At 36.2% G+C, this 24,376-nt stretch overlaps 1 long non-coding RNA gene across 2 annotated transcripts in view; it reads right to left on the bottom strand.

The window, feature by feature from the left end:
* Positions 1–12,828, bottom strand: part of LOC147582056 (uncharacterized) — an 83,689-nt gene extending 70,861 nt beyond the window's left edge. For both annotated transcript variants that reach the window (XR_015249832.1, XR_015249833.1), the window contains exon 1: positions 12,762–12,828. This is a non-coding gene — a long non-coding RNA (uncharacterized LOC147582056). The remainder of the gene's footprint in view (positions 1–12,761) is intronic.
* Positions 12,829–24,376: the final 11,548 nt, after the last annotated feature.

Here is a 24,376-nt window from a genome sequence, read left to right as displayed (position 1 = left end):
GTTGTCACATACATAAGTGTTACCAGACATTGCCAAGTGTCCCCTGGGAGGTGGCTTCACCCTTGGTTAAGAACCACTACCCTAGATAATTCATGTATTTATGCAGCAGAAACCATGTACAAGAATGTTATAAATATATTCAGGGTTTATATTTACCAAGAAACGTAAACTAAAAAAACCCATAAACATTCGTAGGGATAAAAATTCTAGTACATTATAACTAGATTCCATCAAACACTGACACTAAGCTAATTACAATTTTACACAAGTATAAAAATAAGTTGTAAAAGCAATATTTAGCAGACAAAAAGAGTACCTGCTCCATGATTCAAACACAGACAAGTTTAATTTATAAAAGTCTCAGAAGTCAGTACGGTGGTTATCTTTGTAGAAGGAGGAAAGAGAGGTAAGAGATTATAAAGAGACACTACTAGGTTCTTCAAGCTGCTAGTAGTTCTCTATTTTTGACAGAGATTTTTATTACCTAGATTTGTTTTGTGTTAATACATCAAGCTCTGCAATTATTATATGAAGTTCTCTGTATGTATATATTAATTCAATAAAACTTTTAAAAGTTCTAAGTTCATCAACAATAAATAAAATAAAGAAAAATAAACATAGACCAAGTGGGACAAATGGAAAATTCAAAGAAAAATTATAGGGAGATGTAAATATAATATAGTAGTAATTCCATTAAATGTAACTGTACTAAATTCATCAGTTAGAACCAAGTTTGTTACACTTTATTAAGTAGTAAAACGTGTTTATACAAGACACACCCTTAAAATAGCTAAGGAAAAAATATAAGTGAAAGGAAAAGAATGGAAAAATAAGTCAAAAGTAATTAAAAAAATCTAGGATATGTTAAATCTTAAGGCAGAAAGCATTCTTAGAGTGATATATACTACAAAATTATAGCATTCCGTTCATGAGAAAGATATAACTATCCTGATAAAATTAGATTACATTTAAAGCAAATATTGAAAAAACTGCAAGGAGAAATAAAAGAATCCACAACAATTCTCTGAGTGTTTGACGAAAGGTAAAGCAGTAAAGTAAAAACAATATAAACAACACAAGTGACAATGCTAAAGTACTGATTATATGTTAAGGGAGCATTACACCCAAGGACTGCAGAGTATATATTCATTCCAAGCATGCATAGTACCTTTATGAAAATAATCCTCACGATATTATTCAACAAAAAGTTGGGAATGATAATGGATGACCAGATAGGGTAACTGTTTTAAAAATTGCTTTTCAGAAGCTATAGATGAAATGAATATTTGTATGTAAATTTCTAGTTCATAGGACTTGGTAGATAGTCAATAATTGTTGAATTATTTTTCTTTCTTTTAATGCTGCACTTATAAATGCCTACATTCATGTTTTCTTCTGTGCTGGCAATGAGATATGAATCTTGATGTGGAATCAGTAAAATTTTTAATCTACTCAACGTGAACTTCTAGTGATTATTTTATAAGCTTTATGGATTGAAGTAGGCATTCTCTTCTGGACCTCAAAATCAGATTTTATATATCTTTTCTAATTGGCACTTCCTTTTTGTTCTGTGGTCATAATTTTTTTCATGATTTAAATTATGTTTGGTGAATCTATATATATATTTTTAAAAGTTTTTAATGTTTATTTATTTTTGAGAGAGACAGAGACACATAGTGTGAGCAGGGAAGGGTCAGACACACACACACACACACACACACACACACACACACACACACAGAATCTGAAACAGGCTCCAGGCTCTGAGCTGTTAGCATAAAAGCAATGTGGCTGGAACTCACCAACTGTGAGATCATGACCGGAGCCAAAGCTGGACGCTCAACCTACTGAGCCACCCAGACGCCCCGGTGAATCTATATATCTTCTTTCTATTTGTCATCACAACTTATTTCTATTTCCTTCATCATGCTATAGTGAAAATAATACTGGTCACAGATTCAGAATACACAAGTTTACATCCTGGTTCTACCAACAGCTAACTCCGTTTGCTCATCGCTAAAACATACTGCTATTAAAAGGATCAGAAGAAATCACTTTTGTTAAATTGTGCCTTGCCAACTATAAAGCCGTATAGCAGCAAGGTTACTAACTTTTAGTATCAGGGCATGTCTCTTCCTATAGGAGTATGGCTGCTAAAAGCAAATTCCACTCTTGTCATAATTGACTGCGACTGGATTGGTTAATGGGGAAATAAAAGAATTACACTGTATCCAATCACTCAGTAGATTAACCCTCCTATGTTTGTACCATTATTACTGTTTTCAGATATTGATATTAAAATTTTGAGAGGCTTAATGGATTGCCAAATCTCTGAAGATACCCTTTTATTACCATTTCATTATGTCTATGACATGAATGTAAGAATTCAGTATTTTATGTTGTAACAAAAATTGCAGTAGTAACTGGACTGACGTATCTTTTGAATTTAAATCTACTAATGTCTATTCATAAGTGATGTAGATATAGATATTTATTATATGTCAAAATGAAAAAGGAAAAACTAAGCTATGTAGTTGTTGGACACTTGGATTGTTTCCATAATTTGGCTATTATACGATGATGTTACTATAAACATCAAGGTGCAAGAATAAATATTTTTCAGTTGGTATTTTTGTATTCTCTGGGGAAATATCTAAGAGTACAATTGTTGTATCATACGGTAGTTCTATTTTTAAGGTTTTTTTTAGTGTTTACTTATTTTTGAGAGAGAGAAATTGCAAGCAGGGGAGGGGCAGAGAGAGAGAGAGAGAATATTCCAAGCAAGCTCCACACTGTTAGTGCAAAGCCCAAGGTGAGGCCTGAACCCACACACTGGGAGATCATGACCTGAGCCGAAATCAAGAGCCGGATGCTTAACTGACTGATCCACCAGGAACCCCTCTATTTTTCACTTTTTGAAGAATCTTCATGCTGTTTTTTCAGAGTGGCTGCACCAGTTTGCATACCCACCAACAGTGCAAGAGGGTTCTCCCTTCTCCATATCCTTACCAACACCTGTTATTTCTTGCATTGTTGATTTGGGCCATTTTGACATATGTGAGGTGATATCTCATTGTAGTTTTTATTTATAAAAATAGAGTATTACTCAGCCATGAATGAAAAGAGATCTTGCCATTTGCAACAACATGGGTGGAGCTACGTGGACAGAGTAATATGCTAAGTGGAGTAAGTCAGTCAGGAAAAAAAATACCACATAATTTTACTTATATGTGGAATTTAAGAAACAAAACAGATGAACATAGGGGAAGGGGAAAAAGAGAGAGAGAGAGAGAGAGAGAGAGGCAAACTAAGAAATAGAATCTTTTTAAATTTCTTTTTAATGTTTATTTATTTATTTTGAGAGAGAGAGTGAGAGCAGGGGAGGGGCAGAGAGAGAGGCAGACACAGAATCCGAAGCAGCCTCCAGGCTCCAAGCTGTCAGCACAGAGCCCGATGTGGGGTTTCAACTCATGAACAGTGAGATCACGACCTGGGCCAAAGTCTTAAGTCTTAAGCTGAAGCTTAATCGACGGAGCCACCCAGGCGCCCCCAGAAATAGACTCTTAACTATAGAACAAACTGATGGTTATAAGAGGGGAGAAGGTGGGGGTGGGGGAAGGGTGAAATAGGTGATGGGGATCAAGGAGGGCACTTGTGATGAGCACTGGGTATTGTATAGAAGTGTTGAATCACTATATTGTACACCTGAAAATATATTACACTATATGTTAGCTAACTGGAATTTAAATAAAAACTTTAAAAAAAGATATTTATTTGCATCATTGAAGACTGTGCTGTTGGCCAGTGATAGCTATATTCTTTCAGTGCTTACTCCTTGGTCAAACAGACAAATTATGATGACTCTCCTTGTATGTAGAATGCATCTGTAATTTAAAAGAACACAGGCCAGTAGGATGAAGTAGAATTCTCAGTTATAAAATTCCACAATGAATTTCTCTACAAAAACTATCCAATTCTTTTTAATAATGCACATTAAATATTTTTTACATAACTCAGTCTTTCAAAAATGTGTGTTCAAACCTTAAAGAGCATTAAAGAAATAAGCTAAAAAGTCCTACCTTGAAGTCAGATAAATTATATCTTAAACAGATGACCTATTAGCTAGGTTACCAATTTGTTTCAAATGCTCAGATGACTCATTTTGACCAGTGCTGGAGTACTTGGCTAAAAGTTAGCAAAACTTACTTTATATTCTTATCCCTATTCCCAGATTGCTCCTCTCTGCTTTTTTCCTATCAATTTATAGAGGGAGAGAGAGAAAAGTGACTCCGTTTTTTTCAATCCAATGCATTATATATTCTGGGAAACAGGCACAGAAGCTTCTGTGACCCCAGGGATAGCTTAAATAACGACAATAACTATTGAAGGCGGAAAGTTGGGAAATTTCATTGCTACACTACCTTCCCAATGTGGTATGAATCATGCAAAATTCCACTCAAAGTTAGAAAATTTCACAAAGATTTTAGAAGCCAAATTGACTCTCTCAGTTATATCCCCTTTCCATTGTGACTGCACTGAGTAAACTGAAGATGAAGGGAACATCATTTGGAAGGACATGAAAAATCACCTTTTTATGTTTTTTTTCTGTCCTTAATTTTGGTGCCTCTCCCTCTTTTTTTTTACATTGGAATTTTATATATTTTAGCATCTGGATTTACAGACATCGTGGCACATGGACTCCTCTCTCATGCCTAGCTTCTCCGGGGAATATTGAGGATCAACTCAAGTGACAAGTCAAACAGGGAAATGAGAAAAGGCAATGCTAAAGGAGGAGCAAAGCTTGTATATTACCCAATGAGAAGGAGCTGAATTGTTTCGTTTTGGAATATCTATCGTTGAATTCTAGATGCTCATCTGATAAACCAAGAATACACTCTATGTTATTCCAAGGCCATACAAATTATCCTTATGGAAACGATAACTTGCAAACACAGTGCCATTTTAGGCCCTTACACGTGGTAATGATAGAAAAAGCCCCAGGATAAAATGGGAGAAACACGTCCCATTATCAACGTAACCTTACACAGACTATATGACCTGGGAAAGTCACTTAATCTTCATGGGCTATAACTATATCATAAAACGAAGTCAGGGAAGGATTGGACAAATTCTGGGATCTAACGCTCAAAACAATTACCAATTTTTACTCCTCACAAGTTGACACGCCATTTTATAGTTATTCTTTCCCACCCCTTACTAGAGAATTGTCTAACCTTTATCAGGGCATTTTCTGGTTTTTTTCATTTCTCCCTCATACCTTGCAGTGTGAATTAGTCCACTTGACTGCAACTATATTTTTCATAGCATTCTGGGAAACTTTCCCTAGTATCCTCAAATGATCTTTAATCTGGGCTTCAAAGGTGATTTTTAAATTCAATAATTGCTTTTATTACACCCTATTCTTTTCTTTACATGTTCACTATCATATTGTAAGTAGCTTTGACTACAGCTTTGATTACTTTCTCACTCCCACACTTCCCACAAAAGGTGCTGGCACATGAAAGTGGATTAATAATTATTTGTTCAAGTGGCATCGCTTTTGGACTCTTTGGGTCTTACTCTTTGGACAATTGAGCTTGAGTGGTACATGCAGAGCCCTAATAATAACAAAAATGCTCTTTTGTTTATATAATAAATAGGTTCTTTACACAACAAATCTGTTTCATTCCAATTTGCTAACATTCTGATTGTTTGGAACAAATGTAAAATGGCCATTATATTAGAGATCACCAACTCTGTGATATTCTGGGACTATATAGTTCAGCTTTTACTGAAGAGTATTTTAGTTAATATACAAAGGATCAAAGAAATACCTGGCTGCATGCATATCGGCAAATAAAAAGGAAACGATTGGCTCAACATAAAAAGGGTAGCATAGATTTGTAAAGTACATGCATGGTCAGAAAGGTGTATCAATTAGCAGAAATGAGTGTATTTCCTTAATTATAAAAATGATAGCTGTTTGGCTAACATAAACTCTCCCAACTTTCACTCATAGTTTCCATATGTACAGTTGAGAAGAGGAAAGAATGAGAGTTAGGAGAGTTAGGATTAAGAATATTTAAATTGGGGCGCCTGGGTGGCGCAGTCGGTTAAGCGTCAGACTTCAGCCAGGTCACGATCTCGCGGTCCGTGAGTTCGAGCCCCGCGTCGGGCTCTGGGCTGATGGCTCAGAGCCTGGAGCCTGTTTCCGATTCTGTGTCTCCCTCTCTCTCTGCCCCTCCCCTGTTCATGCTCTGTCTCTCTCTGTCCCAAAAATAAATAAACGTTGAAAAAAAGAATATTTAAATTCTATTTACCTTAAGTAAATGTGATGAGATTTAATTGGAAAACATGTTATATGCACATGTGAACATCTGTGGTAACATGAGTAGTCAAAAAACCAGGAAAGACTGACTCGCTCTTGTTTTTAGCATTTACCTTGGATATTATTGTCTACACTAGAAGTTAGCTAGGTTTTCTGTTTGGGTCCTCTGAGAAGCAGATGCCAAGAAGAAAGTACTTGGCAAACTACTTCTTGGGGGAAAATGCCAGTGAAGGCAAAAGGGGAAAAGGAGCAGATTTAGACAGGGAGTTTTCCAAGTCAGGTCTGCTCCCTGTGAAAGGATCATGGGAAATAAGGGAGATTGTGGAGGAGAAGCCTTGGTCTGCAGGGCAGCTCTGAGGAAGTCTCATCCAGGCTGATGGGACTGCAGAGCCAAGATAACTCATGAGATGGGTCCCACTTTTGGCAGGATTGCTCACACCGTAGTACACCCATGGCTCTCAGTCATCTGCCGGAAGCAGACTGGGCATGATTTTGACATGTGGGCTATGGCAGATCTAACAGTGCACGAGCTGGAGACCTTTTGAAGGGAGTAGAAGATTCTCACAAAGGGCATCCTCAGTGATGTACCTCCATGAGTGCCAGACCAGAACATCATAAATCGGATATGTTGCAGACTTGTTTCGATCTGTTCAGAATCATCTATTTGCGTACACTTCAGTTTTTCTCTCTACATGAATTCGAAAGAGAAAATAAATCTCCCAAGATTCAATGCAAACAGGTACTAGATGGAAATGGCTGTTGGTACATTGTGGTCTGACCATGACTTCAACAGAGAATTTGCTATATGGGCAGGAATAAAGCAGAAAATTCCTGCATGATCTTCCTGTCATGGGATCTAATATGGAAAGGCCAGTGTCTGTCAGTGATCCTTAGCAAAGTCAGAGACTATTTTCATTCCTAGAAGGAGGCAGTCATAACTCAGAGTCAAGAAGAGGCCAGTAGAAGAAAGACCTCAGCTACGCACAGCATTTAGAATAAAATCCAAACTTTTCACCTTAAACTGTACTTGCTTTCACTTTCACCTCTTTTTCTGAGCTCGTGTTTCATTTTCCACGTAGCTAAGCTGTTGACAATCACTCTGTTTTGTTTTGTTTTAAAATTTTCATAAGAAATGGAAGCTCTTTTCTAGACTGGAGACTTTGCCGTAAGTGTCTCCTCTTGTGAAAATACTTTCTAAGACTTTCATAGTTATGTATGTGCATGCTCTTTTTACATAGGACTTTGAAATCCATTAGGGCAGTAATAATATCGTTTTTTACATTTATTATATAGTCATTGTGTAGTAACACATATTTGTTGAGGGATTATGTAGTAGGCTGATGAATGCTGTGTATATCTCAACGTTTTTGATATGCATCACAAAATTCACAACCCTACCCTCCAGAAAGGTCATAAAATTTGATATTGCTAGCATCAGCTTATGAGAACACATATTTTCCTCTTCTTCTTAACAATGGATTTTATGGCTTTAAAAAATAGTTGTTCAAATAAGTGAAAATAATATTCATTGTTTTAATTTATATTTTGTTCAATTCTAGGTAGGTTGTATATTATCTCACATGTGTTAACATTTGTATTTCTTCTATGGTAAATTACCTGCTCATCTTTTTTCTCCCCCTGTCTTTGTTTTTGTATACATCCAAAAATATACACCAGATAATTTAGATAAAATATATGGTATGTCTATAAAATAAAATTACATGAAACTATAAGAAAGAGTAGATCATTCAGTGAAATGGAAAACTATCCTTGACATGTTGAAATAGGACTTAGCTATTATTCAAGAAGAAAAAGATAAACCCATCAACCCACCCTCCCCTAAAAACAGGTTCTTCTGAAATCCTTAAAATATCTAAATGCCTGCGACATATGACTAAATTTCATTAGTATCTAGTGGACGGTGCTAAGCTTTCCTTAAATAATTAAAATGAAATGATTTTCTGTGTCCTTGTGGAAAACAAAATTTAAAAAAGCAAAATAGTTCTATATAAAATGATACAAATAAGCAATCACTAGGTTTCTTAAAGCAATAACATGGAAAGTGCTTCGATTTTTCTGGGCCTTGGTTTCTTTTTTTTTGTAGGTTCCTTCTGTGATTCTTCTGGTCTCCTGTTTTAATTACTTGTGAAACTTGTTCCTGGAATTTTCATCTCTCACCCTTTCAAAGTAAGTAACTCTTTCTCACGCTTAGTCACCAAATTTGTTGAATCTTTGATAAGTCTGTAGATAAACAAAGGTGATATTTGGAGATTTGTCAGCTTGGCTTCTGCTTATCTCTCATTTGGTTAAGAATTTAGAAGGAATGTTTTGTATAGAAGTCGTTTATGTGACTTGTCATGCATTTCTGCCCAGAGTTGCACATACAAAACCATAGGGAGCTTAGTTGGCTTGTACTGCATATCTAGCCTTGGGATCAGAACTGGCCTCTCTGTTCCTGATGCCAACAGGAATTAACTTGCCTCACCTCCTTGAGCCAGACCTGGCTGGCCCTCTACAATGGATGGGGAAGGAAAGAGGAATATGCAGAGGCCCAGGTTCCCAAGATTGTGTGATTCCCTAAGAGAAACAGAAAAACCAACTGGCTTGGGAGTGCACTTAGGCAAACTTCATGACTAACACAAGGGTAGTATATATATTTTCCTGGTGAGAATAACTAGTTCAAAGTGTCACCTGAGGGGAGGACAGTCTGCCTAGGAGCCTCAATGGGGACTCCAGCCTGCTATTCACTGCTGGGTTTCCCCAGCCAGAAGGTTGGATGTAACTGCCCGATTTGATGTATTAAGGCTTCTTGGCTCTTCTCTATCTCTCTCCCTCTGTATGTTTACTAAAATTGTTTAATTCCTTATATTCCCTTTCCCTTATAATGAATAAAGTTTCCTCCACAAACTGAAAGTGTGGCTATAGTGAATTGTTATTATTCAAAACAAGGAAGGGCATGCTGTTAATTGAATCAAGTTTTGTCCTAACATCTGTTACATTAGTTGTGAATTGTTACAAATAATTGAAGGGATAATATATAGATGGAAGGATTGAAGCTTCTTTCTGTTGTTGCCAGGACAGGTAACTTAGGAATTATTGGTCCCATAGTGAGTACAGTCTTTAAGCATCTTTGATCTGTGTATTCTGCAGGTTTCTGTGTCATACAATACGATTATTATTTTTAAGTTCCGAGGCTCTGGCATGTGGCACTACAACTAAAATTGCATGGAGTCTGATCTTGCCAACTTGCTACTAATTACAAAACCATTACTTATGGGCTGCTGTCTGTTTGACCATGGACCTGAAGCAAATGCATGGGCCACAAAAAATAGACACGTTTCAATAAAACGTAGGGGCTTAGCAAAAGTGGGACTCTGGATGTCGGCTGTTGCAATTTGACCCCAGCAAGGAAGATGCTGGCCAGGCTGGTAGAGTCCACCTTGGAGACAGACACACATTTCTGAAGGGATTCAGGAAAGGTACCATCCTGATGATGATGGGGCAGGGTGCTGCAGTTTGAATTTGCACTTTGTAGGCTTATCTTCCCCGGTTTGTGGCAATGATTCTGCTACATTGAAAACCTTGTTTCTTCACGTACAGCCTTTTAGACATGAGAAATGAACAAATATGTGCCCCCGTTTCTGTGTTCTTTGCCTGGCTCTCAACCTGTACTTTGAACTACTAAATGCTATGCATGTGTACCAAGCTTCTAGCTTCAAATCATCCGTGATAGGTCCAAGCAAGCAGTGCTACATCAGCTATGCAAATTCTGTTTCTTTTTCGTCAGGACATTTTGAAGTACCTTAAGCGTCAAGAGAAAGAATTCTAGGGAGATTAGTCCTCCAACTCAAGAGGCATCGTCATAGTATATGGTCACACAACATACACACATGAAATTTAATTACTTTTGGCTTCACTATGGCTTGGTATTTTTGTGGTACACGTTAGTTCCATGGTGCAAGAGCAGTATATTTAATGAATCAGCAATTTTAAAAGTGTCGAGTTCTTATTATAAAGGTTGTATGCCCTGTCCTGAGTAAACACACAGAAACAACTCAATAAATTGTATTTAAGGTGCAAAGACTAAAAAGGCAATTTCAAAGGCTTGTAGCAACTTGAGGTTGTTTGTATCTAGGAAACAGGTTTGAAAAAGTTATCTATGCCCATGTTTGGGAAAAAAGAGGTCCAGTAGTGTGACGTTGAAGGATGTCAGTCTCAAAATGGCATAAGGTCACAAAGGAAGTGAACAGTAGCTGTAGGAAGTATAGAACAACCTTCCTGACCAGAATGACGAAATTTGAATTTTTGAAATAAGTTACTGTTTTGTTGGGAATATCAGAAATATCTTAATGCAAAAACCTAGTAAAAGACCAAACAGTCTGCACTAAATTGAGTATTTTACACGTGCTGTGTGTTCCTTAAACGCTCAGTCATGCAGCAATGAAGAAGACAAAGGCCCTATCCTTTAGGATTCTATATTCTCATGTATAAATTCCATAAGTAGAATGGGATTCTGACAAGTTATAAGTGAAATGTTTATTGGAACTATAATTGACCAAAGAAAAGGAAAAAAAAAACAATAGAAATGAATGGTAAAGGACAGATTAGAATTTGGGATCAATGGCAGTCTCTTTGTAAACATTTATTAGAGCATACTAACGGGCCATCGCTGGTTGGAAACTGATCATCAGGCTGATATTTCTTAAGATGAACTTTCCCTTAAGCTTGTAATATTCTCAAAACACATTTGCATAAAAAATAAATATAAATAATGGCAGACTACCACTAAGAAATATTGTAATCTTCTTTGAAAATGCTGGCTTTCAGAAAAATATGGAATTGGAATTATCATTATCTGTATAGCCCAGGTTATAGGAGACTTAAATTTTGTGGAGTTTAATTTCTAATTGAAGGAATACGTGTGGTATGACAAGCCCTGTGTACGTCTCTAAGAACACAACATTGATGAGACACTTTAGCTGTTCTCAAAGAGCTCAAAGCATTATGGGAGGGTAAAAAGTACACCCAAAGTTTCTAACAGTATGTTATATGTTATGATAGAGGTCTAGAGAGGATGCTGTCATGGAGAGTCTTGATTGCATGCATAGTATTTTCTAATTTATTACAAATAAAAGCAGAAGTAGTAGTATGGATATTTGATAACAGGTAAGGTATAGACACTGACAAATCAGACAATTCCTGAGGACACCCTGGGGCAAGCCTGATGCATGTCAACACCGACTGTAAGTCGTGGGCTACCATAATAACTTTTTGTCCGAAAGAGTAAGGTTTTAAGATCAATAGTGGGGAATACGGTAACTATTCTATATAGTGTAACTAAAGGAAATGCTGAGCACAAAGAAGATGAGAGGCAAATATCCATCAGCTGTGAATATTAGGTATAAATTGACGATACTGACTCCAGCAAGTAGCAGTGTCTTCAAAATTGTGCGGACGTGAGGATCCCATTGCGTTTAAACTCCCGTAATTCAATATGCTAGTGAAAAAGCATAACTCATTGCCAAAATATACTGGCTCACCGCTTTCGTGACATAATATTATTACTTAAAAGAATCCTCAAACTTGAATTATATATTCCCAGTGCATAACTTTTTCAATAAATGTGATTTTGTTATGTCTATAGTCTAAAGTAAATATTACTGAGGATTTTCAAGGGAATAAATATGAAATAATTTCAACCGTAAGCCAATCACTTGAAACACAAGCATTTTATTTTTATTTTATTTTAGGTTTATTTATTTTTGAGAGAGAGCAAGCAAGGGGAGGGCGTGCAGAGAGAGAGGGAGACACAGAATCCGAAGCAGGTTCTAGGTTCTGAGCTGTCAGCACAGAGCCCAACGTGGGGCTTGAACCCATGAACCATGAAATCATGACCAGAACCAAAGTCAGATGCTCAACTGACCGAGCCATCCAGGTGCCCTGAAACACAAGCATTTTAAATCTCTACTCATTAATACTTCATCAAGTTTCTCTTGCATCATGTCTTTTTTGAAAACTTTGCTGGTTTGTTTGCTTGTTGACTTTGCTTCATAATGTAGGCAGTGGGTTTTAATGAATGGAGGTTGGATTCATAATCTGACTCACCATGACCAATTTAGTAACTTTAAGTAGTTGCTTGACCAATATATGCTTTAAGTTTCTCCATCTACAAAATAGGGATACTGGCAGCAAACATTAGAAATGTTTTGCTATTAAAAACGATAAGTAAGACTCAGTGTGTGAAGGTGCATAGTAAGTGTCGAATAGTAGCTAAAAGTTATCCCTAAGACTGTTTAAAAGAGCTTTTTGCAAGGATTTAAAAAATGGCGCTTACCAAAATTATTTGCATTTGTTAACATTTAGTATTTCTTAGGTTTCATTTCTGCAACATAAACAATTGTTATAAGGAAGAAAAAAATCCCTCAGGGCTTACCTCTTGAAGGCTTGTTGTGAACGCACCCACACAAAATAATTCTCCTCACTTAGAAAAGCTTGTGAAGATTAATGAGTTGTTTCTGTGGGTTCAAGTTTTCCACATGCACAGAGTCCACTACGGTGATGTAATTAATTTCACAACACCAGGGTTTTGTCATGCAACATTCCCGTGCCATGCAGCTATGATAAGTATTCTTTAATTAAACCTCAAAATTTGCCAGTGATGTTACTTAGTGCAGCTGGAGTACAAATACACCTCTGTGGACCCAAAGGTTTTAATATGCAGCTGGGAAGCTTGATAATAGAACGTTTACATGAAAGCCTTCTGAGTTGGTGTCCAAAGGTTTTAAAACTTTTCATAAATCCTTATATCGAAGGAAACAAAAATAAGAAGGGGTTTAATGAACTTGCATTTCTGGTTATAACAGGGGACAACAAGGTAGGCTCCCAGGTAAGGAGGGATGAACAACCTACTTTTGTGATTCTCTTGCCCCCCTACCCCCACCCCCCAATTGGCTTTAAAATCAGCAAGTTCCTAGAGCATCATGTTGCTGTGAATACAGCTAAGAATCATCTTTCTCTTAAGACTTGTTTGCAAAGGAACAGTCCAAATAAGGTTGGTTTAATAGGATGTTGCTTGTTCTAGCTCTATTAATTTAGGAAGTATATAGTCTGTGTCTGGCTTGGACTGTTGCACTGGGTGTTTCAGTCATGATTCAGTAACAAAATGAATATGCATATTCATTCGAAAGTTCAACAATGAGTGTGATTTGTCTTGTTCTTTGATTCAGAATTTAGTTCAAAACTCAACAAGTTGATAAAAATTAGGGTAAAGTAATGCAGTCTAGTTCAATGGACAAGGGCACAGGTTCCCATCTCCATCAATTGTTAGTTATGTAATCTTAGATAAACTACTAAAAATCCCTTCTTTTTAGTTTATCTTTGAAATGAAAATAATAATCATATTTATTTCATAGAGTTGTTATGAAGATTAAAATACATAATAAAAAGTGCTTAGTCAGGTGGGTACAGAGCAGACATTCTATTAATGGTAATGATAAGCATTTAAATGATAAGTAATGCTGAAAGTGGTAAGTGATGGGGTTTTGGAGTCATGGGGGTCCAGAGCTGAAGGCCAAGAAAGAATTGTTGAGACATTTTTGGTGCAAAAAAAAAAAAAAAAAAAAAAAAGTGATTTTATTAAAGCACTGGGACAGGATCCTTGGGCAGAAAGAGTTATCCTGGGGTTGTAAAGAGTGACTGGTTATATACTATGGAATTGGGAGAGACAAAGTCAAGAAGTTTCTTAAAGGGCTTTCCATATGCTAAAGACTCACAGATTACTGGAAGCCTACTTATTGTCAACCTAAGGTTGTTTTTCCTCTAGCAAAGCATTATCATTAAGATATTAGGGAGTTCTTAGAGATTAGGCTATTGATAAGATTGCCCTTTTCTTGTAAAATTCCTAAAATGTTTGTAAACTGATGGAGACTCTATCAGTTTACCCATTTGTTTTCTGTCCTTTCCTTTGTTCTTGGGCAGCCAAGGTATCACACATATCCCACTTGTGCGGTGGTAGGGGGGCAGATGGGTTGGGGGATTGTTAGCTTGCACTGCCCTCAGCTTGTCTTATGTTCCCTTGTCAGTAAGTAGGGATAGCACTAAGCTGAACTGCAAACAACTTTGTATGAATCCAATATATTGAGAAAATGGTAAAATCTGCTAAAAAGTTGTATTTCCATCCTGGATACACTAGAGAAAGACAAAATGAAGGGCAGCTTTTTTTGTCCTCATACACCTTAGTTCCTTTGCCTCAGGACACTGTTGTTCCTAGATAGTGAATTCTAGGCTCTTTGAAGGGAATTATGCTGGGAAGGAGAAGTGCTAGATCTTCAGATGCTTGTTTGTAAAGAGGGATGGGTACAAGGTGCTTACTGGCAGAAATTTTGGAGGATAAATTTCAGTTGTTCCTGAAGGCCAGGAAGAAAGATTAGATTTCTGCAGGCCCCTGAAATAGTGGAAATCCATGATGCCACCTCTGGAGGCTGAGAACTTGGTGTAGTGTCTCCCATTGAAGACAAAAATACTTACATCCAAACTGGACATGTGTCCAATAGAACTGCTGTCTGCAATGAAATTTACACATAAAGCATCACAGCGATGACTAGTGGGAGACAAAGACCTGTTTTGCCTTTTAAAAATATCTGGATTTTATAATAGCGTAACCTTACAGAGACCCTAAAATAACTGAGAGTGAGCCTTGGAAAATCAAAGCAAGCAAAAGAAATGAAGCCAACTCTGGTCCCAAAAGAAACGGGGCTCAGATTCTATTTCCTTCTTTTCCTGCAACAATCAGGATCCTAGAAGGGAAGAAAAAAGACAGGCAATGACAACAGAAATGGTGACTGCCTTCTGCTCTCTGAGTTCCTTGTTCCTGAGGTCATGATTAGTTGGGTGACCTCAAGGATGAGAAAAACGTATATGAAATTTTGGGACAGAGAATGATCTAGCAAGAATGTGTATTTATTTAGTTGACATTAAGCCAAAGATCTTTGTTCTTCAAATTGTTTAATGCCAACTAAACACTTCTCCGGAGTTAAAAATTGTTTCCTCCTAGGCTAAACATTCTGGGTTTTAAGAAAGTATTTCTGAATAAGGAAACTTTCCAAGTGAAACTCTCTTATAAAAAGGAAGTGAAATTATTTTTTATGTATACTGCCCTTAGATATCCTTCTGAGACTGTCATTCCCACAGCTCTGTCAGCTTTCATGTGAAAATTAATTGTCTTGGAGAAAATCTGGCTCAAAATAAAGACCTGGATAATTAGGCACAGGCCTACTCCATGGTTAGGAGATAACATAGTGATATAGACATTGGAATGGAGGTCATTTTTTTCCCCATGCCCCATTGTCCATCAATAAAAGAGCATGACACAGTAATCTGTTGACATATTAAATCATACTGTGGTCTGCATGGCTGTAGAAGCCTGGAAAACAAAAGAGACAAATTTTATAACATTTACTCAGCTTCTGTTCTCCTGTAGCTCAACATACCAATGCTAGGCTGTAATTTTTTAAAACTTCAGTTTATTGAGGAAAATAATAAGATCTGAGAATATCTGTGGAAACTCAAAGTACCCAAAGATACAAAATAGAAAAGCTAGACTCAATCAGTGTGCACATTTAAGGTCTCCGTTGTTAGATTTTTCTGCAACTCAAACTTAACTAAAGTATGAATTTGAGTTGTGGAAAAGGTAGGTAAAATGAAGAAAGGAGAGACAAAAGAATGAGGGTGGGAAGTAAGGCTAAGAGACGCAGAAGATAGAATAAAACAGTATAACATGCGTAGAACTGGGGTCCTAGACCAAAGCTTGAAAGTGGTAGACATTTAAAAATTATATGTTGAATGAATGAATGAAGTGGAAAAGATATGCAGTAGATTGCCATTCAACAAATATTTGTTAAATATTATTTTATTAATGAGTGATTCAAAGACATATATAGTTCTTTGATTATTAAAAACATATTTTAAAACAAAACAAAACAAAATATTATCATACTCAATGTTTCAGAATAATCATGGGTACTATAGGAAGTTAACTGAGGGTCAGAGATAGGTTCATAAAAGGCTCTGCGTGTAGTTTTGCTGTAAAACAGTTTATCTGGTCATTATAGTCTTTCATGTAGTCTCTATTTTTATGCTAATATCTTGCCTATTAACAGCATCTTTCTGGAATCTAAAAAGAAGATATTGACAAATCCATGCGCTAGGTATAAGAAATATCATCTCAATAAGAAAGCGTATCTCAACTTTATTCAGGAGAGCTTTTAAAGTAAATCACATTGTTATTTAAATGAATTCAATAAAAACTATTGAATTCATTATAGAAATGTTTATTCCTCCCCATAAAGACAACTCCTAAAGAGTTAGCATTATTTGAAACTGAATGCCTGAACAATATTCATTTCTGATAGTTTAAATCCATAATTTATTTTCCCATGAAGCATATGATTTTCCCCCCACTTCTGGATCAATAGGGCAATATGTCAGCTCCAAATGGTACTTAATTTGCAGTTAGGGCAAGTACCATGTTGCAATAAAACCCCCATTACACAATCCCTGCCTTTTTTCATTCCCATTTCTTCTCCAAAGGATTACAAGAAGAAAACTATGCTCAGCTGATTTCCTCAAATCCATCCCTCGGACAGAAAGACAAGTTGGTCTGAATGATTTTTTCTCTTTCTGCCTCACTCTCTTGTGACCTGACTCTAGCTGCCTGAAAATAGATCAGAGAGTGTATTAAATTAACTTGTGGTATTTTATTTCTGGCTGCTTCAGGAAATAAATTATCAAACCTGAAGTTACCTTACTTTTTTTCCTCTTCTTTTCTTAATATCCTTAAGGAAAATCTTCTTGCAATAGTATTTCAGATGGAAGAGCTTTAAACTCTACCATTGACTTTAAACTTTATTTTGAGATGAGCATCTATCTCCACTTGAATGTATTTGGCCCATTTGTCCAGTTAACATATCCAATTAAACACCATGTATTGAAGACTCAACATATACCAGGCACTTATTGCAACTTTTTAAGATATACTTGCTTATAAGCAAGTCTTTTAATTTCCATTGCAATGCCCTGTAAAAGATTTCAGGTATTCTTAAAATATTTTACCAGTGGAAGAGATGGAGAATCAGGATATCATAGCTTCTAGGTTGTGGGACAAAGAATTGAAAAATGAAATATGGCATTAAAAAAGAGCTTAGCTTTCAGAGATATTCACTCATTTTTACTGAGGAGAAAAATAATGAAATAAATATCTTTAATAAATAAAAATAAAATTATCAAAAACCTTAAAGTGTAACCAGTTTCTCCTTGATCAATCTTAGATATAAAATCCTTCATGTTGTTAATTTCTGCCTCCATCGGGTTCTGTTTTTGGTACATATTTTTCTTGTTTATTACATTTCCTTATTCTTCCAACCAACATTTAAGAAGGCTTCTTCTGTGCCTGATACTGTTCTAGACTTTGAGGATGCAATGGTAGAAAAAAGAAAGTGAATATTTATCCTCCTCTGGAGTATACTTTGTTAGAGGCGACAGACAATAACAAAATACATTCATTGTGTAGAAGAGACAGATTAATCAGGAACTAATGAGCACAAACATCAAGACCCTTCATATGAACCCACTCCAAGTCATGAGAAAGGCACTAGCAATATTTCATATGGTCATATCACTTTGTAAAGTTTGCAAATTAAGCCATTTTCATGAAAACAGATTATGACTGTTACCTCTTCCTGCTGCAACTTTCCTGTAACATGATTCCTTGTCTTGGCTAGAGTTAGGCTGCAGGCATGCTTTGCTTCCAAGTAAGGGAAAGTGGACCGAAGGATCCATTGGGGTTGTGACACTTTACAAATACAAACTTCTACTCATTAAACAACTTATTGTAGAGAGTCAAATATAAGTAAATACAAGTATTTAAAGATACAATGCAAATACACATACAAGAAAAATAAAATGCAAGAATATTAAACACTATATCTATATATCTATATATATAAACATAGAAATATATAGATTGGTAGGTAAGTAGGTAGATAGGGATATAAATACATAGAACAGATAAGAAGGCAATTCAATAGAAAGTTCACTAAGAGACTTGATCAAGCATTTTTATAAGAGAATCTAACCAAATGAACAATAAATTATGAAACCATGATCAGTTTCTCTAGTAATCAGTAAAATGTTAATTAAAATGAAAATTAAGTACCCTCACATACATAACAGAATTGCTAATTATTTTTTAAATTTCAAGTGTTGGAAAGGACATGATGACACATTAAGGTAATTCATATGCAGTTCTTGAGAGTGAAAATTGTTACAATTACTTTAGAAAACATTAAAACTCAATATATGCATGATCTATGACTCATGGATTCATTCACATGAATACGTCCAGCAGAAATCTATGCATTTTTGCACAAAAAGACAAGTATAAGAAAGTTTATAGCAATTATACTTAGAACAAAAAATTGGAAGTAACCCAAATAACTAGCATTATTAAAATAGGTCAATAATTAAAATAGAATTAAAAAATTCAAAAGAATATATAGCACATGCACCAACATGAATACATTTAGTTAACAATATTTAGCAAAATAAGTATACAAAAAAGAAGGCTTCATTTATATGAAGATTAAATACAGGCAAAAGACCAAACACTTCTTGTTAAAAATCAGAATAGTACTTGTTATTGGAAAGAAATGATGAAGTTGTGATGTTTTCAATACCGAATATTTTGAATATATTTTGTGCCAATCTGATGAGTCATTTTTTGATATCATTTTTTGGCTTTTCCAAAAATATTATCAACTGAGAACACTTTTTCATATGGTTACTGACCATTTGACATTCTATGACAATTGAATAGTAATATCATTTGCCCAGTTTTTATTTATTTTTATTTTTTTAAGTTTATTTTTGAGAGAGAGAGAGAGAGAAAACCATTGAGGGAGGGGAAGAGAAAGAGGGGGACACAGGGATCTGAAGCAAGATATGCGTTAACAACAGAGATCCCAGTGTAGGGCTTGAACTCCCTAACCATGAGATAAAGACCTGAGCCGAAGTCAGATGTTTAACCGACAGAACCAACCAGGAAACCCCATTTGCCCAGTTTTAAAAATGGTGTTTGTATGCTTCTGTTGTTGTTGTTATTATCAGAATTTTGTAGAATCATTTTTTTTTTAATTTTTAAATGTTTATTTACTTTTGAGAGAAAGAGAGAAATAGACAGAGTGGAAGCCAGGGAGCTGCAGAGAAAGAGGGAGACACAGAATCTGAAGCAGATTCTAGGCTCCTAGCTGTCAGCACAGAGCCCGACCCAGGGCTAAATCTCATAAATTATGAAATCGTGACCTGAGCCAGGTCGGACACTTAACCAACTGAGCCACCCAGGTGCCCCTGCAATTCTTGTGTAATTATTAACCTTCCCTTCTGCAACTATTTACAAACTCTTTTTTTCCCCAATTACTTTTGTTATATTTATTTAAATATTTCTGAATTCTTATTTATATTTATTTTATTTTATTACCTAAAAGCTTTAAAATATGGTTTAATTCATCAAATCATAAATGGTTCCAATATTTCTATGAGTAGAACACTCTCCCAATTACAGGATAAGTTTCTAAATTTTGTTTAGTTTGAATTTTTTTAACATTTAAATCCCTAATCCATCTGAATCTTTTATATATATATATATATATATATATATATATATATATGCATATATATATATATATATATACACACACATATATATATCATTAACATGCAAGTGACTACACACATATATGTGCTTTGGTTAGAAACATGTTAAGCATCACGTATGGTGTACTAGAATGAGATTTATTATCTCTGATCCTTTTGACCTCGATTTTAATCTCATTTTATTCACTACTTTGTTGTTACACTTTAAGTCACTTTATATCTCTGGTCTGCTACTTCAGTTGTGAAATGAGTTAATTTGACAGGATTGCATCTAAGAAATGTAAGAACTTACTAGATAGGAATTCAACTCTTTTGAAGGTTTTGACTCCGTTTTTGTAGTTTGCTCATGCCTTGTGTGGCCCTGGCCCTGAGCACTGCCAAGAACTTTGAAATCTATAATCTTCTGCTATTAGAATTTATTCTCACATCTACAACTAGAAGGAAAGTTAATGTGCACCTTATATGAGGCATATATATTATTAATTTCTTAGATCTTATATTCTTTTGTCTAAGTGGCATATCTGACTTCATATCCACAACCACTGGTGATTTGACTAAGGATGCCACTAAATCTAAATGCATTCTGTCTGAGGGATGCCTAGCTACTTAAAACTTGTAGCTTGGATGTCAAAGATTAATTTGAGAAATCAATTTCATTCCTCTGGTAATTAAACAAGTCAAAAATATTTTTCATGGATTAAATCTCTTGGGAGTCATATGCAAGCTGTCACAGAAAAGAAAAGAAAATGATGTTGAGGAAGAAGGTGATGGAAAAGGTAAAAGGAGAGGAGGTGAAGAGACCAGAGTGCCTATGAGATAAGAGGAGATCTTTCTTTCTCATAGCTTTCAGGTATATATATATATATATATATATATATATATATATATAAATTTTTTAATGTTTATTTATTGATTTTGAGAGAGACAGAATGTGAGTGGGGGACGGCAGAGAGAGAGGGAGAGAGAGGATCCCAAGCAGGTTCTGCACTGTCAGTGCAGAGCCCAACATGGGGCTCTATCTCATGACCAGGAGATCACGACCTGAGCTGAAATCAAGAGTTGGACACTTAATCAACTGAGTCAACCAGGTAATGTAGCTTTTAGATTTAAATGAAGCATGTCTGCTTAATTGACTTTCTTCAGACACTATGAAAATATTTTGTGTCTTTACTTTCTATATAACTTCTATATATATTTAGTATACATACTATAAAGTTCCTTATATGAGTGCTATAGATGTAATTGTGTCCTTCCCAAATTCTATGTTGAAGCCCTATTTCTCAGTGTGATGGTATTTGGAGATGAGGTCTCTCAGAGGTAATTAACTTTAGATGAGATCATGAAGGTGGAGCCCTCATGATGGGAAGAAACACAGGGGCCCCTGGGTGGCTCAGTTGATTAGGCATCTGACTTTGGCTTAGGTCATTATCTCATGATCTCATAGGTTTGAGCCCCTCGGAATCTGTGCTGAGAGCTCAGAACCTGCTTCAGATTCTGTGTCTCCCTCTCTCTCTCTGCTCCTCCTCTGCTCATGCTCTGTCTCTCTCTCAAGAAGAAGCATTAAGAAGAAGAAGAAGAAGAAGAAGAAGAAGAAGAAGAAGAAGAAGAAGAAGAAGAAGGTCTCTCTGTCTCTTCCTCCTTCCCTCTTTTATGTGAGCACAAAGTACTCAGAAAGATGGCTTTCTGTAAGTCACTGAAGAGAGTCATCACCTGGAATTGAATCTGTCAATACCTTGATCTTGGACTTCCCAGCTTCCAGAATTGAGAGAAACAAATTTCTGTCATTTAAGCTACTCACTCTATGGGAGTTTAATTTGTTTGCTTGTGTGTGTGTGTGTGTGTGTATGTGTGTGTGTGTGTGTGTGTGTGTGTGTGTGTGTGTGTGTTTATGGAAGCCTAAGCTGACTAAAACAGATTTCACCCCATTTTTGGAACCAAATTTATATTAGTCTAGGTTCTCCAGAAAAATAGAACCAATAGGTTATATAGAGCAAACTATAGATATAAGGTATCATATATATAGATAGATATAGATATAGATATAGATAGATATAGATATAGATATAGATATAGAGATAGAGATAGAGATAGAGATAGAGATAGATATACGGACATCTTATTAACTTCTACACCTGTCTATATCTGTCTGTCTAAACAGAGAGAGAGAGAGAGAGAGAGAGAGAGAGAGATCTACTATTAGGAATTGGTTCATGCAATTATGGAGGCTAGGAAGTCCCAAGATCAGCAGTTGAAAAACTGGAGACCCAAATGAATTAATGATATATTTCCAGTCTGAGTCCAAATATCTGAGAAACAGAAGAACCAATGGTGTTAAGTTTTAGTCTGAATTTGAGTTTGAAGGCAGGAAAAGACTGATGTCAGAACACAAATACAATCAGGCAGAGGTTGAATTCTCCCTTATTTAGCCTTTTTGTTTTATTCTGTCCTTCTGGGGATGGGATGAGGTCTACCCAGGTAGGGGAGTACAGTGTATTGATTCACATGTTAATCTCATCCAGAAACACCCTCACAGACACACCCTGAGTTTAAACAAAATATCTTGGCCTCCCACCCCATAGCCCAGTCAAGCTGACACTTAAAATTAACCATCATAATGAGCTAACTGGGTAGACGTTCACTCACCTTTCAAAACAAAACAACCCTGAATAAATGTTTCCCCCAATTCTCACTCTATAAAACATTTTGCTTACAGAAATTATTCCATTTCTTTGGTTCTCGGTTATTCAACCAAAGACATATTTGAAAAGCCATCTAGGAAGTGGGTTCTCACCAGACCCAAAATCTGTGGAAGCCATTGTCTTGAACTTCCCAGCCTGCTGAACTATGCAAAATAAATGTTTCTTGTTTAGAAGGTACCCAGTTTATGGTATTCTATTTTAGCAATCCAAACAGACTAAAACAAGGACCAAATGAGTTTTCCTGTTTACATGCTAAACAATACAGGACCGAGAAAAAAACAACTGAGCTAAATCCCCAGATAATACTGCTTGTAGAAGTTAAAATAGTGAAATAACTAAAATAGCCTTCTTCTCAGTACTAATAGCTAGGTCATGATGGTTCAGTTCAAGACCTTTGACTCACTGAAATGACTAATCCAAAACTATTATGTCATAAACTGTCTTGTTGCTCAACTAATTCCCCAATTTGTAAGACTACCCTGGCTCAAAAATGCAACAAACATCCTTCCCTAATTTCTCTGTTATGAAACATGACTAAAAATGTCAAGATAGTTCTCCCTTCCTTCACTAAGTCTTATAAACTCAGCTTTGCCTTTTCGAAAAGTTTGATGGGGTTTGGGGGTGATGGGGATTCAGAGCCAACAGCCAAGAAAGAATTCTTGAAGACATCTTTGGTGCAAAAAGATGATTTTATTCAAGCATGGGGACAGGAACCATGGGTAGAAACTGCACAGCTGCACTGTGGGGTTGTGACGGATAACTGATTATATAACCTCAGGTTGGGGAGAGGGCTAGGGACAGTATAAGTCTCTAAGGAATTTTGGAAGCAAGATTTCCAGGACTTGAGGAGCTAGCTGTTGTAGGAAAATTTCATTTATTACCATTTAGTAAAACTTCAGTCACGAGACCCTTCAGATGTATATCAAAGGGCCATAAGCTTGGAGTATGATGGCCAGCATATATCTTGGGTGAACTGGAAGTTTCCAAAGGAATTTTTGTATGTTAAAGTAGACTTATAGGTTCCTGGGGGTCAGGATAATGTTAAGCCAAGACTCCCTAGAAAAGTGTCATCATCAAAGCAGGTGAGCTCCTAGAGGGAGGTCACTCTGGCTGTTTCAAGGACTTTTGTCAATGGGCTGTGGGCAGTAAGGGGATTTAAGTTTTCATTTGCCTTAGTTTTTCACACCACCATGCCAAGCACTTAAACCCCCTTACATCTTGACAAGGGTGATATTAGGGCTCCAGGAAATGGAGTCTATAGCTTTCTGGAGATTAGGCTATAGATAAGATTGCCTTTTCCTTGCAGTTTACTAAACTATCTGTTATCTGAAGGAGACTCCTGTCCTCCATGACTGTGATCTCTATCAGTCAACCATTTTCTTTCTTTCCTTTCCCCTGTCTTTGGGCAGCCAGGAGTGTCTGAGGAGTATCACACATATCCCACCTGGGGTGAGGGTGGGGTGGGGTGGGTGCTATTAGCCTGCTATTGCCCTCAGCTTGCCTTATGCTCCCTCATCAGGATTTTTTATTATTTTTTGAGATGGTTCGTGTTTGCCAGTAGTCTCCAATAAGTATAGAATAGTATCGGGGGAAAAGACTTGAATTAAAATAGGAAGAAGAATCAGAATTCTGTTCATTTTAA

The sequence above is a fragment of the Puma concolor genome, chromosome B1 (assembly GCF_028749965.1).
Source record: "Puma concolor isolate L17-30 chromosome B1, mPumCon1.1.hap2, whole genome shotgun sequence".
NCBI lineage: Eukaryota > Metazoa > Chordata > Mammalia > Carnivora > Felidae > Puma > Puma concolor.
The sequence above is the reverse complement of the archived record's forward strand: the minus strand, read 5'-3'. Positions and strand labels throughout refer to the sequence as shown.